This window comes from Takifugu flavidus, chromosome 14 (genome assembly GCF_003711565.1).
Source record: "Takifugu flavidus isolate HTHZ2018 chromosome 14, ASM371156v2, whole genome shotgun sequence".
Taxonomy (NCBI): Eukaryota; Metazoa; Chordata; class Actinopteri; order Tetraodontiformes; family Tetraodontidae; genus Takifugu; species Takifugu flavidus.
In genome coordinates this window covers 12,796,369-12,817,011 of record NC_079533.1, presented here as the reverse complement: position 1 = coordinate 12,817,011, position 20,643 = coordinate 12,796,369, and positions in this window count along the sequence as shown.

The following is a 20,643-nucleotide window of genomic DNA, read 5'->3' as shown; positions in this document are numbered from 1 at the left end:
CTGACGGTGCTGCGTCAAAATAGATTCAGATACCCCACCTGTTCTAATACCATATTTGATTAGAAACTGTTTGTAATCATGGAGTTTAGTGTGTAGTTGCCCCACGGCGGCAGGTCCGCTGGTGGTGCAGCAGGCTGCCAGGCAGCGAATCCCCCACGAAGCCTCCTGGGGGGGACGGTCCTCCTGCACCGGGCCCAGGCTGGCCTGGACCAGACGGAGTTTAGCTGCCATACTTCCAATGTTACAATGAAACCCCTCGGACAGACGTTGAGGCCTTGCAGCCGCCGTCATTCAGACCCTGTGGGGACACTGAGGTGGCTCCAGGACTCAGGTTCAGGTGTACAACAGTCCTGTCCTTATAGTCCTCCTCTATGGCCCCTGGCTGGATGGCCTTAACATCGGGGCCGTCAGGCAGATCACCCCACGCCCCACTCACACCTGCGGCCTTGACATAATAACTCAAGACCTCCCATCGTGTAATCAGACTCTGGACCAAGCCCAGGACCTGGACCAGGATTAGGGTGTTGCACAAGAGGAGAAAAGAAGGAGGAGGAGGGTGAAGATCACATACCAGAGGAGGTCATGAGATTTCTCTGCATGACCTCTAGTTAAGTCAGCCTGGACACACTCATGATGGTTAAAAAGTGACAGTTCTTGTGACCACAGTGGATTTAATTATTAAATATGATCACAGTCCAACCAGGTTCAGGGCTAATTACCTCCAATAAAGATGCATATCACTCAGGCTAATTCTTTAATCTGTTTAAAATGGGAAACACGTTGCGGTAAAATCGCTGAAAGGTCCGAGCGTCCCGTCTGACGTTTGATGGCGAGGACATGAGACGAAGACGCAGACAGGACAGGAGGGACAAACAGCACAACCACACAACAGATTTACGCGGCGAAGCGGGTAAAAGAGATAAAACCACTCACAGCGTCTCAGGGAAGACCCGTTTAAAGAAAACAGACAGAATCAGCAGGTTTAGCCCAACATCTCGGCGCCGGCCGCGTCGCTCCTCCACCCAGAACTGGAGGAATGTTCCCCCTTAATCAACGTCAGCCCGGGACCGACTTTTGTCCTGTCGGGGAGGTTTTCCTCACACTGATGAACACATTGTGTTCCCAGATTCACATCTGAACCCCGACTTTGATCACAGCCCGTCGGGCCGAACTGAAATGCTTTTCCTCTTCCTTTTAGGCCGGGAGGCCCCTCTGGACGCTGTCGCCTCCGTGCTGGATTAGCTAAACTTACACGTGCGCGGCGGCCCTGTGAACCGCTCAAACGTGCGGTTCGCGGCGGCTAATGAACATGCTAACGTGATAGTGGTGATTGACAGGACATGCTGAGGGCACTTGCTTCAGTAACGGTCATTGAGTTTCCACCGCGGATTCGATTTGCCGTGCACAGTTTCCCATCAGGCCCCGCTGTAGTTTGTGCCCAGCACTAATCAGCAAATGTTCAGGCAGACATGAGATAATGAACATGAGAAACACGTCCGCCGCGCGGAGGCGCAGCAGGTCGTGCGTTAGCCTCAAAGGAACTCTGAATATACAGGGAAAATGGTTGTTGTGGCTGAAGCGAGCCTAATTTCCACACATCACAAATAGTATTGATTTAGTATTTTAATGCCCACATGTTGGCGGTCATATTGACATATGCTAATACTAATGCTAACCCAGCTTTGCCTTCACAATGAAAATTTAAAATTTTGAAAAATCTTTACAATGCGTATGAGTAATGAGACGTATGACATCATTCACATGCATCTAGAACAGGGGTGGGCAAACATTTTGATTCGTGGGCCACAATGGGTTCTAACATTTGACAAAGGGGCCGGACCAGGAGCAGATGGATGGATGGAGTGCTTTGGTAACCTCACCTCATTGGAGAAAAAATACACATCTTGGGATATGGAGAAAACATGTGCTTTAATTTCAAATGAAAATGAAGAGAAGCATTACAACAAAATATCTGACTTTGGAATGAGTCTTAAAACACTTAAAATCAAATGAATAAAATGTGCCTTTTTAAAAAAAAATTAATAACCATTTCTATTTTAAAGCACTGAAAGTTCTGTTATCCTTCAGGATATCACCATCACTCTCCTCCTGACTGTCTTTTTTCTAGTGGGAAAACACCAGAATTGCAGTGAAAATATAACATTAACAAGGTTTATTCATTTAATTTTTCAAGTTTGGCGGGCCGGATTAAAACGTTTAACGGGCCGCGTGTGGCCCCCGGGCCGTAGTTTGCCTGATCTAGAATGTGAGAGGTGCAAGTCAGTTTTAAATGTCTTTAGCTTCTAGCACCTTTACGCAAACAGCAAATTCAGGGAACGTAAAAGGAAAATGATAATATTCGCAATGATCGAAGGAGTTGAAGTCGAGTGCAGCCTTTGAAGCATAAGGTGTATCATCATCTTTAAAAGTGTCTGTGTTCTGCAGCTCTGCGGCTCAGCAGGAAGCATCTGCTGCACAAACACCAACCGATCGCTTAAGCAGATCAGCCGCAGCTTCTAACAGATGCAGCGGCACTTATCTGTCAACACCACATGGTCCAGATGCAGAACAAGTGACGGGAAGGAAGTAGGCCATCAAAACGCTGCTGAAGCCCTAAGAAGCAGCACTTCCTGCTGCGGTCACGGTCTCACCGCCCTCCACCGCTAGAGGGCGACAGAGGCCGGGCCATAGCTGCTGACGCCCCTCCACGGGCCCCCCGTAACCGCGCTCATGTTCAACTCTTTATTTTCTTCACCATCCGTTTGATACAAAGATGAAATGCTGAACCCCGCACCCATTTTATTTATTAATATAACTCTCTCCTCTCTTGCCTTTTTTCTCTCGAGCCCACCCACTGCGCCCGGCCTTCAGATGTCAGATTTCACCTCTGCCTGCCGTGGAAAAGAAAAAGCTCTGGTGGAGAATTTCCAGAGGGTGAGGTTTCACTTTGTTCAGTTTAGAGAAGAAAGAAAGTGGCCAAGAGGTGGGAGCAGCGAGGGGTTTGTCCATCATCATAATGCAAGAGGGTCTGAATAAGAGAGAGGAGGAAAAAAGCCCCCCGGGGGTCCTGCTGTGCCTTCATGCCACTGTGATAATAATATTGAAGCTGGCATAATCAATTTCATGGTCTGTTAAATGGGAAAATGGCAGCTTGCCCTATTACTTTGTACAGTCAATAGGTCTGATGGGGCAGAATGGAAATAAACAATGACATCACAGTTCTTCGCACTTCTTATTAAATCCTGAGGAAGAGGGACTCCTCCTCATCAGCATAAAACAGTCAAGGATCGGGCTGCACCGTTTTTACATTCGTTTTAAGGTTTTAGTATTTAATTCCTCCATCATTCCGAAATGTCACCAACATTTGCACATTTGGGTTTAGCAAATGATGAAAAATGATATGATCTGCAGTCATAAACAATACAATCATGACTCACAAGTCACGGATCATCTGGGTGCAAAGTTACGGATACAAAAGTAATTATTTTCATCTTAAACTTATTTTTATCTTAAGCTTGTGTCCATATTTCGGCACCAGGCGAAGGTGGCGCAGTGGGTGTATTCTCTTCCCGGTCGACAGGGGGCAGTGTGGACGCACCGCAGCTGCACTGCTGTCAGCCCTCCGCTGCACACGCACGCGCGCACGCACCCAACCCCCCCTCTCTGGAGTACAAAGAGGAAAATATTATATAATAAAACGAGCAGCAGTCACCTAGGAATTTCTGGAACTGAATATTTTTCAGAGGTTTTCTCTGTGATCCTTGCGTTGCCTTTTTTTTAACCCTTAAATCTTACATTAAAACAAAAACCAACACAAAAATCTCCCCGTATTTTAGAGACCACATCAAGTTTAATGGAATCTGCCTCTTATTTTGCTTTTGGGTCCAGTGATTGGGGTGCAGCTCGCCCTTGTGGCCGTAACCTCGCTGGAGTGCAGCAAAAGTGCTTCAGTGATATTTGATTAAAGGTGGGGGGGGGGGGGGGGGTGACAGTCACACACGCTCTTCTTTGTGACTCTTGTGTGGGTTCCGGCTCTGCCGCTGATATGCCGAGCCGCACTCGGAGCCTTTTGTTGGGCTTGACTTTGAAATTAAATCACCAGCCTCATGCAAGTGCTTAAAACGGAATAAGCAAATTTCCATTTAAATCAGTTCTGGGTTGTGTCGCACCCTGGGTGAAAAATTACATTGAGCCCTAATCAGTCCTGAGCATGGGTTTACTTCGGGCATTAAACAAATTAAGATTTATGGCATCAGATTGCTTGGCTGAAGCCACCCGCTGTATGCTAATCAGTATTGCTAAGCTAATTGTGCACCGTTGTCCATATCATTATGCTAGGCAGACCTGCGAGGGCTTGCTAGCGTGAGAATTATTAGCATTTTTATCCGAGCCGCCTGTGAATGAGCCGTGTCCTTGAACTGGAACGACCAGCGAACCCGAGTCACACGTGCTGAAATGCCAACGTGCTGTAACGAGGCCTTCACAGCCCCTCAGCTGCCACTCAGACAGGACTGATTGGAGCGGTGGTCCCCGGTGTGGAGGAGGCTGCAGTCAGGTGGGTGGTCACAGACCAGCAGCCTCTTCATCGCCCTCATGGGGGTGATGTCGTATAATCTGAACCTCATGTTATTCTCAGATATGGCAGCGTGGGGGTCCGGACTAAAGCGTCTCCCTGATTTAAAGGGAATGACACAGTCGACTGCTGAACAGGTGACTGGGAACCAGTCTCAGCAACTGTGGTGCAAATGGGAAGAAGGAGGGGGCGGAGCTGGGAGTCCACAGGTGTCTGGACCACTACTGGCTGTCTCCTGGATTTTATTGGCATAAATGTCCAATAGCCTGAAGGTCCTGGGTTCAATTCCAAAAAGTGCATTTAAATTGGGGGTGACGCTGTGGTCATGCGTGTTTGAGAGACCTGTCCCACTCCATGGGGGTTTCCTCGGGTGTCCCTGTCTGACCTGTGGGGGTCTCACAGGTGCTGGTCCTGTCCCGGGTGAGGGCATCCAGACCAGAGCCCAGCGCGGGTTCAGTCGCTCTTGCTGCACCGCTGGAGGTCAGGAGGCATCTGGTGCTCTACCCACGCAACAAAGCAACCTCCTCCCACGTGGATCCTGAAGGAGAGACTCACGCTCTCGCTGCCGCCCTCCGATGCCGCTGTGCTCACTTCTCTCCGCCGCACCGCGGAGCGCAGCGGCTGTGTAGGTGGAGGAGGAAGAGAAGATGAACCAAGCATCACCTTCAGGTGGAAATAAAACACATGAACTGTTTGTGAGATCCACACAAGCCCCCTCAGAGGCCTTAAGCTCTGAGAGGCAACGGCGGATTCGTCAGACCCCCCCCCCCCCCCTCCGATAATGAGGCTGCTGCCATCACCACTTCTCATCTCAGTGGAAAAGAGAGGACCGGTCCTCATCACAGGGACCTGCCTAGAAGTTACTCATTAGCGCACACACACACACACACACACACCCTCTGTGTTTTATTTACTCCAGCAGTTCTAGTAATTGTTTTGGCCATAACATTGTTCAAACGAGGACAGCTTCCTAACAGCAGCGAGGCGTGCCGTGCGGGGGCGCACGTACGTGCACGTGCTCGCCATTGTTTCTTCTCATTCCTTGTTTTCGTCCTCCTGACTTCCTCATCCGATCGAATGTCGGGCTGATGCGGTTGGAAGGCTGTTGACAGATCTGAAGCCCAACCCAAGCAGCCGCGGTGCCGCTCAGCACGACCTGACGCTACGATACAGGTGACGGGAACAAAGGAGGCTAACGCGTCACCACCGTTTGCCCCCAGCGCCTGGGCACCCAGAGGCCAGGTTGAGGATGCTCTGGGTACTCTGCTTCACTCCCTTCAAGGCCGTCTGGAGGGCGCCGAGACCTTCGCACGGCTGCTTTTTATTGACTCTTCTCGGGCTTTTAATTGTGTACAACCACATAATTTAGCTGAGCGACTTGCTGGTATGGGCATCGATCTTATCTGCTGGTTAATTGGCTTTTTAACTGACAGATGGCAGAAAGTGGGAATTAACGGGGTTTTATCTAATGACCTCCTCTCCTCCGCTGGTTGGCCACAGGGTTGTGTCCTCTCACCACTGTTCTTCTCCCTGTTTACACACGAGTCCTGTTGTGAAGACGGAGCTGCCGTTGTCTCACCGCTACCTGATGATTTTCAGGCTCTTTCCTAAATATCGACGTTCCTAAAACCAAAGAACTGATGACTTTAGGCAGTTCATCCCTTCCTGATGAGCTGGTTGTAGAGGACGTTGGGACAAATACTTGGGGACAATAACTGATGATAAACAACGATGCCGTGTGAGGACTTTTAATGTTGACAGTTGTTTTATGAACATTTTTGAAAAATTTTACTCTCTTGAGGCTGTTTTTATTTGTTGGTTTGGGTCTTTGACACTTAAAAACAGTCGGTTTGGACACTGTCAGAATGTCCAGTAAAATAGGACACACAGATTTATCCATTTCACATTTATTAGCTTTATGTACTTACCGCTTTTCTACAGGTGATTCTCCCCAAATCACCTGTAAAAAACCCTCATTTCAAATGCAACGATGGACGGAGGACAGTCGTACCGTCAGCCTGGACACGAGATCATAAAATAAATGATTAATCATCACAATCAGTGGTCCAAACAGATGTGCTGTTTTGTTGAACCTGAAGCTCATGAACAGGATTATTGATGTTTTTTCTGAATCGATGACATAATCCCATTGTCCTGTCAGATTAGCTCTGATATCCCATTACAGGACCAATTTCCAGCCTGATGGCTTCATTACTGAGCAGCACTGGTTCTCTATCCAAAGCCCCCCCACCCCCGACCGCTGAACTTCTGGTGCACTTCCCAACTCTGACCAGTAGGGGCGCTGCTGTTGCTGATTCTCCCTCCGACATGTAAGATAAATGGAACGCTCTTTTTTATGTCCCCGTGTACGAAACACTTAAAATCACTTGCCAGAGAAAAACATGCAGTCGCTCCCCCGGGGGCTAACGGGGAGGCAACGGGACATGTGCCCGATGCAGACACGTGCGCCTGGGAACCACCTGTGGAAATACGGCAGTGCAGGGAGATGACAGATTGTGTTACTACACACACAGGGACGCTTAATTCAGCTGGTTTGGTATTAACAGCCAAAATTAAAATGCAAAAAAGTATAAGAACAGGTCATGGGCAAACAGGGAGCGCGCCCTAATGTGTTACATTAGCATTAGCACCACTGTTTAACAGCGCCGAGGCCAATTAAAGATTTAAGAGGCTCCCCCATCAAAGGGATGTAAAGGGAAATAAATATTAATGAACCAACCAACATGTGGTTGAAAGGCCTGAAAGTTGGCAAAATCATAAAGGAGCAAGGGGCTGAATGCTGGGGGGTGGGGGGGGGGGGGTGTACTGCTGCGGTCCAATTCCCAGGACACATTTCGGGACGCATCAGGCTGTTTGAGTTATTTTAGCATTATTTACCCACTCGTGAGTCTTTATTTGCGGTTAGTGTGTTCAGCCTGGTCCCGTAGCCCCTATGCCCCCCCCCACCTGTCTGTTCCCCACCTGTGTCTCTCCTCCCTCCTCCTCCGGCCTGAGAGCCGCCTGCTCTCCTGTTGATTGGGCAGCAGCTCAGCTCCAATGAGGTATATTAATGTTTCACGCTGAACCTGGAATCTTTTATGTTGGACGGATCCGGCTTAAGAGAGCTCTGGTGGTGGACGTTCATCAAAAACACCCCCCCCCCCCCCGAACGTCTCCTCCTTGTTTAAATCAGCTTATTTTGTGAATAGGGCTTTCAGGGTTGTGTAAATGAATGTGCCGTGTTTGTCCTCTTCCTAACCCCGCGTGAAGGGAGCAGGACTATAATTGTCATAGGTTTTATCCTCTCATGACTCACAGTTCTGCCTCCGTCTGGACCACAAGGACCCCCTGGTCCCTTCATGCAGGCATGTAAAAAGTCTGTGTCCTCAGGCTTGGATGCGAAATCCTTTATAATGGATGCTTTTTGGGGGTGATTATCAAAGGACACGGAATGTTTTGGAATAAAGTAGAGCACCTACAGACTAATGTGTGGGTTTATATTAATATTTAGAGGTGGCTTCTCTGGGCGGTTAATAGAATAAAGATGCTTCGGTGCAGCAGCTGGGTGCCGTGTCGGCCAGAGCCAAGCAGGCTGCTGTTGGTTATGACTCCATATTTTATTAGAAAAGTGTTGTTTCCATTAACCCCATTAACCTGTGTCAATAGGTCAGGAGGAACTTTAAATTCAGTTCCTTTATCGTGATGGAGAAATGAGTCCTGAAAATACCAAAGAGTCACCTAATCGCCTTAGAGTTGGGGTCTGGCTTCCACGTCCTCTGCTGTGTGTTTTACTGGTTACTGATTTCCAAAGAAGGTTCCTCGCCACCAACCGCAGAAGCCGGATCAAGCCCCCAACACGCGGAGGCTTGGAACCACAAACAGAGGTGCTAGCGTCGAGTCGTCCCGATTAATTATTCAACACTGGCAAAACTGCATTTCATGTCCGTGGAACCTTATCTGTCCTCCAGCGTGTACCACCGCTTGATGATTTATTTACTGGGTGGAATTCGTGGGTGGAAAAATCAAAGGTGGCGTGGAGCGTCTTGGTTTTTACCGGGATCGCCGCTAACGGAGGTTAGCTTCTGCCGCTGCCGTTGGAGGGGCGGGACGAGGATGAAAGAGGCTTCGTCTGCCACGCATGAATATTCGATGACCTCGGGATCGTGATTAAAGGCTCCCGCTTGTTTCTTTGCAGGCTTCCTGTGATCAAACGTGGAGGTCGTCGCGGTTCCTGACCAGCGTTCCCTAAAAAACAAGTTTTTACCAGGTGGTGTGAGACCAAGGCCTGATGATGGACTCTTTCTCTCCTGGGAACCATTATCCTGATGATCTTTTCATTCCCTCTGGATCCTCCCCGCCTTCTGCCCCTGGAAACATTTGTGTTAAAACCAATAAAGAAAGGCTTCCTGTCTGATAAGAACGCTTCCTTCAAGCTTGTGTGTTTTTGCATTTTGTTCAGGGTTGAAAGGCATTTTCACACGGGCGAACCATGAGGGAGGGAAACATTTGTTCTATACATGATTGCTTTATTCCTCCCCCCGAAATGTGAGGGAACTGGCGCTGGGGCTGAATCTCCAAAGAGAAGGAGAGATCAAAATGGCATTTTAATATGGTCTGAAGTCAGCGCCCGTCGTTGTTGTTGTTCCGCAGGAGACGGAATAAAGAGGCAGGTGAGTCCCGGCACTCCTCGCAGTCCCGAGAGCACATTAGGGAGATTAATGAAGAGTGAAGGAAAGAGAGGAACATGTAAAGATCTGCAGGGGCCACGCCGTTCTGAGGATGCGCTGATGGAGGCGGGAGGTCCAGGAGGCACAGGAGCCTCCTGTTTGAATCCTCAAACCTGAGATTATTTCACATATTCCTGTTTTGATTTGTGGATTTGTTCATGTTGGCCACACAGGCATCACGTTTCCATCTGTAACCCCCTCCTGTTTCCTCCTTTACTTCATTCTCGGACCCCCCCCACTTTATTTAGTCCTTGTCTTCCTCCTTTTGTTCATTTCTCAACAATTTCCACCCCCCTCTCTCGGGATCCTCCTGCTTTCCCACTTCTTCCCTTTCCTGCTCCTTGTGCCTTCCACCTTATCCTGATTTTCCCCTTCGCAGTTCCTCAAATTCCCATTGAAGCTTTTTGGGCTAAATTGCCACCTCTGGACCTGTGGGTTTGCTTCACAATGCAGTTACTCTTTGAATTTATCTAATGCTTCATTTCCCCCAAAAGGATCCAGCAGCTTTCTAAAAAAAAGCCCCCAAAACAGGATCATTGCAGTCAGGCACCTGTGGGGGGATCTGGAGGTTGTATTTGTCGGAGGAGTGCGCTCGTCTCCACAAATAAAACAGGCTGATCACCCCACAGCTCCTCCGTCTAAAGGAAAGTCCCATGACCTTTACTACGTATACACGGCCTCGTTCCATCGGTATGTGGATTTTCCCAACAAAGCTTTCTGTCGGTGAATCTTCATCCATATTATTGGAACTCACCGATCAAGTCTGGCTAATGGGAACGAATCATATTCTGCAGAGAAACTGATCCATGAGCACCGCAGGAGGCAGTGATGGTGATTATCAGGCTTGAACCGGCTTCAGGACTCAAAGGCTGGTTTCTGCTCCGTGAGGGGTCCTCATGCAGGGAGGATGGAGGATGATTATAATTAATATTAAGAAACAAGAGCCATCATCAACTTTTGCTGCTCTACTGTCAACAGCCTTCCAGATGTTGGCTGGACTGGTGGGAAAAAGGACACGGACGTGTTTCATTTGCTGTAATACCACGAGTGGCCACATTTAAAAAGCTCTTTCAACATCTGGACAGGTGCACATGCTGTCTGTGCACCTGAGCGACAAGTCAAAATGGCTGCTTCCCTTCTGCTGCCAGGCCGGAGAGCCTGAGGCTGCCCTCAAAAACAAGAATCTCTATTCTTCAGTTTGAACCTCAGCGTGGCTTCGTGAAGCCATGTAAGCGTGGAGCTGTTATAAAGCCGCATTTAAAAATGCTCAAATCTGTCTAAATAAGTACCAGTTTACCCGTCTTGAAAGCAGGAAAACAACATTGTGGCTGTATTTTCTGTCTCGTCGCCTCACATTGCTTTTATTGATTTCTGGCTGCTGGTCTGTGTTCTCAGGCATCATTTTATCTGGGATTAATCGCTGCCTGCTACTTTAATCTCTCCAAAATGTCTCTGCTCATTAATAATCTAATTTGCAGGTTTAAAATAACTACGTCTATCTGCTTATCAGTGTTGCATCATATTCTACCATTCAAACCAGGCTGCTGAGCGATTAATGTTGATGTGATTTGTAATTGAATCATCTTGAATTGATTTATCTGCCGCATCACTGATGTGGCATTGTGTGTTCTTATTAATCTTGCACGTTGTGTTAGCTGTCGCCGCACGTTTAAATCAGCCTTCAGGCACACGCGGCTTTTATAAACCTCCACCGCAGGGCTGCGACGGGGCCCACAAGTGCCCCTCGTGTGTGGTGATGGAGTTGTGAAAATAGGAGCCCCAAATTCCAGATGCTGTAAGTGACAGTAGCTCTTGAACGCCATCAAAATCCCAATAAATCAAAGGGATTTTGCCTCAAAGGCAGATTTTCGGTGGACGGGCTGCCGTGTGGTTAGCATCCCCCCTTCTACCTGACTCTGTGGCACTTTTTTCCTCCTGCGCGACACGTTGTGCTGTGCTAACGGCCGGCCGCTTGACTCCTGCCCTTAATTGAATCAGCGCTAACCGTCTGCGGGCCAGATGTGTCATGGAGCACCGGTTTAGTTTTCCCCTCCGATGGATGCTGACACGGACCAACTCACGCGTCAGTGACTCGTCCTTTGTTTGGAACGCTGGTTTAAAAACACACCGCCGGCTTAAACCTGATTGATAAGCAGCTGTGGCACTTGTGCTTTGATGACTGGGCCCCCGCAACGGCCCGCACGTGGTATCTCCCACACTGCAGCCACACAGTTAAGCCGCCTGCTGCGCTGTCTTCCCTTAACGCCATTACTCTGAAACAATAGTGGCTAATAGGCTTCGCTAAACGTCCAGAAACCCAGTCGATGGGGGGATAAAAGGAGGTGAGGAGAAAATAAACTGTAATAAACAAAGCAAAGTGGCGGCGAGGGCGAGGGAGGGAGAGAGGGAGGGAGGGAGTGAAGGAGTTGTTATGTGCTAAATGGCTGTGGGAAAATTGCTAAACGAGAATGACCTGGCCGGGACGCGAAGGGTAGGAGGCTGTCAGGTTCGACCCCGCAGCCTGGGAACCCGTGTTTGGGTGTTTATTGGTTTTTGCGGTGCGACCCAGCAGTCAGAAAAATAGCGCGAGCGGAGCGGCTGACTATATTTCCGAACAGGAGCTGCGCTGTGCCGGTGGGCCGTAACAGCCTTAATAATTGCTTCAGGTGGCGGCGCCATTGTGCGCCTGCGTTAATGGCAGACAGGCCTTCGCCCGCTCCTCCTCACAATTGGACCAAGGAGCAGAAAGGTACAAAACAACGCGTGTTCGCTCCCGCCATTAACTTCCAGTCGCCTAAACGCAGTCTTGGATGCGCCAAGGTAAACGAAAAGCCGCCATTTTTACCCCCCTCCGCTGCTTTATTCTTTACGTTTTTCGGACTATCGCGCCTTCTGACATTTACCGTGCGGCAGATTTCATTTCCTCTGTGCCGGCGTTCCGTGGGGCCCCACGTTATTCAGTCATTTCCAGCTGAGATAAACATTTTTCCCCCTGACTTGTTAGACCTTTTGCTTCTGGGTGCTTTACATTATTAAGCAGGATTTTTCCTTTACTCTACAGCTTCCCCCCGCCGGCCCTACAGAACCTACGCGTACGGAGCGTTTACGTCGCTTTAATGTACAGGATTTTAATTTTTGAATACGAGTGTTAACATGGCTCAGAGCGATTCCGCGGCGTCAGAGCTGATTAATGATGGATGCTGGGTGGGCACAAAATGCTGCGTTCACAACCAAAGTTAACGTTGACGTATCGAGTGTCACCTTGGAATAATTAACCTAAACACACTTTTCCTTCTTGGCTTTAGGACTTCAGATATGCTGAATTTAAGGGCAACTTAATGAATGAATGCTTAATCACTTTCCTGCATGTTCGCTTTTCTTCAAAGGGCAGAAAAGTTTGCAGATTTACTTTAAATAACGCGGCAGAGAGGACGCTTGTGTTCAGTTAAATAACGCGCTCGCCTCCCTTTGAGGGGGAAAAAAAGCAAATAACTACATGAAGTGGAAAACTGCTAATCTATTTTTGACAATTGTGTGTGTAGGAGATGAAAACGTGTCCAAAATAACATAATCTCCCTCGCACTGAAATTTGGCTGCAGCAGAAAGATGGCGTTGGTACAATCTCGCATCCTTGGAGACGGTTGCGTAAATATCCTCCTCCCAAGGGAATAAAAACACCCTGTCTAGCATGCTAAGATGCTATAAACCACCAAAGCGAATGCTAAACGCTAAAGGAGGGGTTACCATGTGATCATATCTACCATATCCTCAAATCTGTCAGGAGTTTGAATCATGAATGCATCTGATTGTCTAATCTTTAGGTTTAATTCATGAAGCTCCTTCGAGTTTGGTAGCATTTAGCTTTTCTGCGTTGATGCCGTCAACCCAGGCTGGACTGGATGGCGCCAATAAACTGAAGCACCTCTCTGGGGACCTTCCCTGTCACTCATCTGACATCACGGTTTTCCTGCTTTTCCCGGCCCGAGTTTCATCGGACCGATCGTTCCCACGGCCGCTGCGCTCCAACGTGGACTCGGAGAACGCGAGCGTGTTTGTCAGCGCGTGCATGTGGCGGGTAAATGTCAGCGCGTCTGCATTATTCACTATTTGTCAGTAATTGTGAGGCTGAGTGGCTGTGACAGCCGCAGACGTGCGCGCGTACGCGTGCCAGCAGCTGTGCGAACATGCTGCATACAAGTCGTTTGCATGTGCCAGAGAAGCTATTAACCTTGAGCAGAAACAGGGGGACCCATGCATACAGAGCGGGGAGTTCCTGCTGTCGCTCATTAGCCACGTGCAAAACCGGCGCGCATTTATGCATCTGGGTCACATGTTTGCATAAAACGGAAGCGGCGACGAAAACCGGCCGTCTTTTCTTATCTGGCATTTATGCACGATCCCCCTGGTGATGGATGGCTCCGTCTTAGCATGTTAGCGCTGCACATAAATGCATGCGTTTACGAAATGAAATGAATGTTTTGAGGCTGGACAGAGGGACGTGTGAGGTCTGATTAATGGCAGATTACTCCGGATTTAAGGTGAATGGATGGAATATGCTCAAGGAGAGGCCATAAACGGCGTCCCCGTCTTTGTTTGTTTCATCTTTACGCTCGCCGAGGTCCCCGTGATATTTGTGAAGAGCAAAGAAGCACGAGGACACGATGGAGTGGCTGACAAATGTCGAGGTGTTTTTGTGCTGATGTAGCCAAAAAAAACCCAAACATGAGTGCTCATGTTTTTCTTTGTGATGAAAATCTCAGGCTAAATCCCATGATGCTTTGCTTCCTGCAGAAGCTCGCACGGCTTCGCTTGTAGCGAGGAGCCGAAACCCGTGATGCAAGCGCCTGGAAATGGCTTCCCGAGTGTCTGGGGTCTGCGCTGCTTCACCGTGATTATTTTTCTAGGTTTGCATCAGAACAGTCAGCATCCCAACGTGCTGCGACCCCAATCCGGCGTCGGGGAGAGGCTGGACCACAAACTAGGACGAAAACGTGCTGCGCAGCTTCGTGCCCCCGTCAGGTTTCTCCCCTCGAGCAGCAAACTGTCTGAATGGTGACGGAAAAGTCGGAAAAGTCTTTTTATAGCAGGTTTTACCTGAGGACACGCTGGCCTCTGTGATGCAACTGTTTGGATTTCGCAATGACTTTTGGAACGCTGCTTCCTGGAAGAGCCGCGTTCCGCAACCTGCTGAGTCACTGGCAGCAGGGAGATGAAAGCGGCGTGCGGCCGACTGCCTACTCCTGTTCTTTTTTATGGATTAGACGCCCGAGAATGTGTAGGATGGAGTGAAGCACCTGAATCAGATTAACATTCAGCGGCGGTTGTCTTGAAGTCATTAGCGCTTGTTCGCTGTTTAGAATTACAAGATAAGGAATCGTGGAGGACGGCGCCATCTAAAATTACCCAACACCACGTCCCTAGCGTGGCTATATGCTGCTAAAACTGGTGCGTCATTGACAGTCGTGTCAAAGGGACTTCTGTTGAGGTCATGCTGTGGGCGTGTTTGGATAAACGTGCATCCAAAAATAGCATTAATTGACCGCTGTCACTTTGCGGCGATCAGCTCTAATTATCCAGATATGCTAGATGATTAAGTTTCTAAGAAAGTCCAAATTACTGTCACGGTTGCCAAGAGAGAGGATGCAAGTGGCGCCGCGCTTAAAATAATGCCCAGTCGGCTAAATCGGCTGATCTCCAGCTCTTGAAGGCCGTCATTAGCTGAGCCTTCATTTCTAACGAGCACAGACGTGGGAGTCGCAGCTTCGCGTGTTTTGTTTTACTTTCCAGGAGCTACAGAACGTTCTTTTCTCGGCAGAAAGCTGATCAACCACAGGGTGGTTCAAGGTTTCATTTTGCTCAGGACTGTTTTGGAATAAAGTTTGTTCGGCTGATTTCTGTGAAATCGCTGTTTTCTATTTTATTGATTTCTGCAGCTTTTGCCTTAAACATATTCTGACGTGCTCGAATCTTCACCAATCTCTCGCTCTCTTTCTCTCTCTTCGTATAATTGGACATGAGGCTGCTTGTTGGCCAACATTCCATGACTCCCTGAGGTTGATAAAGTTTTAAAAAACCTCTAAAACTGTGTTTATCTGTCAGAAATGACTCGACTCACTGGGTTGAAAGCTGCAGGATCAGCTCCTGCTCGCCTGTTTTACTGTGGAATGTTGCCTCTGTTTTCCACACCGCAGAGATCACTGTTCAGCCTCATTTTATTTTTGATCTTTCTATGATCATCACACTGACGTGCACCTGAAAGCGACTGCAGTGTTAGCCCAATGCTCCGTTAGCGCTGACGCTAAGCACCTGTATCCGATATCAGACTGCCAGCACAAACCCGGGGGCAGATGTGAGGACGCACGACCCTCAACCACTGGCGCCCCAGTGCAACACAGCCATCAACCAATAGCATTTAGCCGAGCAAGTGTAATGGCTCCAACGTGACTCTGGGCGCTCTCCCTGCCACGAGTTAATTGGCAGAAAGGTTCTTAATGGTCTGTTGGTCATCGGTTTATCTGGCATCCCATAATGTGTCTCAGCGTTGCTCATGCTTGTTTTATAATGACACAGTCTGACTTCAGCCGGCTGAGAAGAGCCGGTGGAGGATATTTTGGCACTGATTTCCCAGGCCGGTGTAGCTGAGACTCTTTCGGGGGGGAAACCTTCGCTGGTCCCTCCTGAGCTTCTTGAGTTTTCATCAATATTCACTGAAGAAACCGTATTTGTGGTGAATCCCGCTTCCGGCTGGCGTGAAAGCACCTCGCTAAAGTTTGTAGCGCGTTCCCAGTTCCACCACTGATTCGGTGATTGAGATTAGAGGCGAACGCTAATGAATTTCCACGCCACTGTCTTTCTTTATGAGCAATAGGTTTAAACCCAGTTTTCATAGACAGATTTTCTCATTGTGGTGTGTTACAGCTTCCATGAGCTAAACATGTGGGTTCTCTCCTGATTTAAATAAAAACAAGTGGTTCATGATGCACATTGTGGTCTTAAATGAATCAAATACAATTATTTTGAGCCAGTTTCTGCCTATAAATGGGGTTCACTCTTTGTGACCCCACACAGCTTCGGAGCAATTAGCATTTTCCTGATCTTCTCCTCTGGTCAGGCTCTGTCTGTGTCTCCGAGGGTCTGTCCGGCCGGAGCGTTTCCCTTCCGGGTGTCCGTTATCGTAGCATTTTGTAGCACACAGGCTATCAGACGGTCTGTGGCTACGGTATCTCCTGAAGATGTAGCATGTCTGCAGGGCCTGTTCCAGCGGAATAACCTGCCTGCTGATATGAGACGATCTGATTGCACCGAGGGCTTTAAATCTAAATTTCAAGCTCATTTCTTCCTCTTCTTGATCCGTGAACAATTAATTCCATAACCCAGGCAGTTTATCAGTCACGCGTTTCACAACCATCATCCATCATCTAGTCGCTGCTCTCTCTAGGCCTGTTTGTTTTAGGGTTTATTCGCAGTCACCTAAACACTGAGGATTGACCATTTGGTGAGGTGAGAAGTTCGCAGAAAAGCTCTTGGCACATCAAATGAAAAACTGGGATGGATTTTTTTTTTTTTTTGTCAGATGAATTGGAAATGAATTCTGTCTGTCAAAGGTTAATCTCTAAACTGCCCCGTTGAGGTGACCTAAAAAACCACTGACTGAGAAGCACCAGCACGCTAATACTTCAGTCACTTCATTAGTGTCTTCTTTCAGGAAGCTCAGTTCTCACTTCCAGAACTGTTCCAGGACTTTTCGGGTTTCCCAGAATTCCCAGAAGGGTGCTGGGCGGTGGCCTGAAAAGCTGACTGGTGCAGCGTTTACCATCCCTGTGTCTGCAGAATTATTAATTTCGACAAACCTAAACATATATTTGTGCTAGTAAAGGTTCCAGGAAACATGGATGAGCAGCATCACCATGGTTAGCCTGTAGGGCAGCTAATGAGCTCAAATCAAGGCTCGAACTTCTGCGTTACCACGGCGACATAAGGAGTGATGACCCTTGACCCTTAAAATGAAAAACCAAGAGTTCCTCTCGTGTCCCCACCGGATACGGTGTTCCTCACCATCTTCATGGCAGCTCCTCCCACATTTGGACCCATACGATCCGACGCCGGTGCAGCCCAGGGCCCGCTGGGGGCCGAGACGCAGTCGGGGCTGCGCCTGGATGCATCACACCCTGGAGGGCAGGCAGGACATTTCTCTGCAAATGAGCACACACACGCACGTGCACATAATTGGCAGAAGGCAGCTGATGCCGACCAGGAGGCCCTTGTGCCGGCGCCGATCGCGCTCTGACCGCGCCGCGCTTCACAATTTAGCCTCGCTGCAATGAGTGCAAATGTGCAGCGCGATGATTTTATTTACTGGCTAAAGAGGATTTGGACAGATGGACTCCTGATGGATTATTTATTTCCTCTCATCCCATTGCGTAACGATCTTCTCAGAAAGTTAAAAATCAGAATCAGAAATCAACTCCAGCGACGCCGCCCGGACCTTGGCTCCATCATCGTCGACCCCCAGCCCCCCTCAGGTTCTCTTTCACCCGGGAGGATGAAAAATGATATCGGTGCCAAAGAGTGTGAGAAAACTCCTGCTTGCTAATCCAAAGAAGACCAACAAGTCCTTTAATTCTCCATAAAGGCAGAAAGGGACTCATTGTGACGTAGAATGCATCGATTCTAAACATCCTCTACCTGATCCAACTTTGAAGTTGCAGTTTTTAAGCCTTCAATTCGTGGATCATGCTCTGCGTGGCGTGTCCGCCTCCCTCCCCAAACATCGCTCCCTAATTAATGCTCAGATCTGTGAGGCCAGGATTAGATCCGAGCAGGGAAATCGATTCCCGCGCAGCAAAAAAAGGAAGGAGAGGCAATAAGTAAGCTGTCACGTCTGAATTCCTGCAGTGGTTCCTCTTTGAGGTTGTGTGTGTCACAGGCCTGCTGGTAGCCTGTGTCTCCATGTTAGCTGGTGTTTGAGGGCAGCTAACGGAATGAGTGATGTCTGTGGGAGAGGTTGGACCCCGACGCTCTCATGAAAGGAACTGAAAGCACCACAGTGCCAAAGTGCACTCTCAGCAGCAGCCGGCGTGGGAATGGAGGCTCCTTCACTGCGTGTGTGTGTGTGTGTGTGGGTGTGTGTCCTCAGACTAGCCGTGTTTTCAGAAGTAAGACGCTCAAGCTGTATCCCGCAAATGCAACTGCTAGCTTGACTGAAAACAAACCTTCAACCCTTAAAATGCTCTAACAAATATCCTTCATTTTCAGTGAGATAAACACGGGGCTGGTTTGAGGTATTTCTCAGGCGCTACTGAGCTACATAAGCAGATTTTTTTTCTTCTCATAAACAATGTGAATTCCAAAGTGAATAAAGTGTTGTGGCTTGCAGTCTGAGTGTTGTTTTGAAATGCAAATAAGAGCTCCCCTGCCTTCAACAGCCAGGAAACTGCTGACTAAAATAAATGTATGAAGTGGTGTATTAAAATATTGTTGTAAATAATTAATAAAAACAGTTCACCTCCCTGTTAAGGCGAGTCATTATTGCTGAGGCAAACCAGAATGCCTGGAACTCCAACTTGATCCAGTTCTGAACACAAATACTATCGTTTTCTTTGTGTAGCAGTGAGAAACTTTGGGTACAGCCATGCACAGTGGATTACTTTAGAATACCCTCAAGTCATTACGTAACAACTCATGACCTGATTCAGACGACTGAATTAGCTCTGTTGACAAGTTTATTTGGTGCTTTGGAAAAGGGGAAAGTGTGTCATTAACTGTTCACTCCCCATACTTGATATAAGCTAATTAGCAGACTGCAGTCATGACAAGTTTCCTTCATGCTAATGTAGGTGACATTGACGCAGCTCATGTTCCTTTCAGTGCATCCAGCGCCAACCCCCCCACCCTGCAATGTATACTTATGTTTAAAATCTAAAAAAATATTCTAAAAGAGTTTGATTCGGTTCATTGCGGTTTAACATCCTCTGATGCTCGATTGCTGCCAACTTCAATCCAGGGAGAGACTTCGTTTACAATTAGCTTGCTAAGCAATGTCCTTCCATTTACCATGTGGTTTAATGTAAGCCGGTGCACGTAGTGGGGCCCCGGAGGACATCACTCCCTGAAGCAGAACGTTCTGCTGGAAAGACAACGGTGCACTTTTACATCATAGATTAACATTGATTTTGGAAGAGTGCGCAGAGCAAATGACGGCATATTTAAATACGAGGAAGTTGCTTAGCGGGACGGAAAAGTTGAGGTCGGTTAGCAGGAAGCGAAAGACTATACCCTCATCATAGCTTACTGGAAGGGGCCAAGTTCTGAGGGGTGCTTTAATGTCTTATCATCAAAGCTGGAGTCACAGGGTGAAAGAAATTCCTCAAATCATTTGCCACAGTGGCGAGATTGAAAGTCACAGGGTGAAGGGTGAGTGAAATCCCAGTCGACTCGATTGCTAGGATACTAACCCACCTGGGAGGCAGCCCTCGCTAGGAGTACAAACCCAGGGGGGTGTTTTCGGTTAACGCAGAGATATATTCTGAAAAACGTAAAGGCAACGGTGCAAAAATATGAAGGGAGCTTGTTTGAAAAGTTAGGAAGAAGTTGGCTGACAGTTAAAAGGCACAGAGGAAACTGGGTAGAGGCGGAGGAAATGGAAGGAAATGAGACGAAGAGTGAGAAAACTGGAAAAAAGAATTTAAAGAGTGGTACCATGAAGGGAAGGAGTAGCTGAGAAGGTAACCGAGCGAGTGAGAAGGTAACTGAGTCCTGTTTTTCCAGAGCTCTTTAGCATAAATATAGCCTAGCTTATGTGTGCAGCCACAGGAAACGGCGCTGATTTATTGAGAAGCCCCTGTGTCTTAGTACCTGCGGGGTAAACCTGGGAAAACCTCATTATTTGACGTTTTTGCACAGAAAACATGTTGGATGTGCTGTGAGCCGAGCCTTGATCCGTGAAGATTGGATACTGTGTTGCGCACCGACAACACCGCCTCACTCCACAAGTTAAATTTGCTTTTCCTCCAGTCACCATTTCTCTCTGTCTCCCTCCCAAGGGGCTTTCACTTCTTCTTCATTTCGCCTCCGTGCTCCCAGTCAGCCTCGGGCCGTCTGTCCTCTTGCTGTTCCGCTCACGGGCTTTAATCGAACACTTATCGCATGGACGTAAGGGAAGGAGCGGCCCAGACAAACACTTAAGCTCCGCTGGAACGTGTCCCCAGCAGCCTTCCATCTGCCTCAGGACGGATCGATACGCCTCAGAGACGCGGCTCAAGTTGACCCAACTAAATAAGAGAAACGACTCCAGATAGGAGGAAAGAGAAATAATAGTTTTACTTGAGAATTTTGACACGCTCT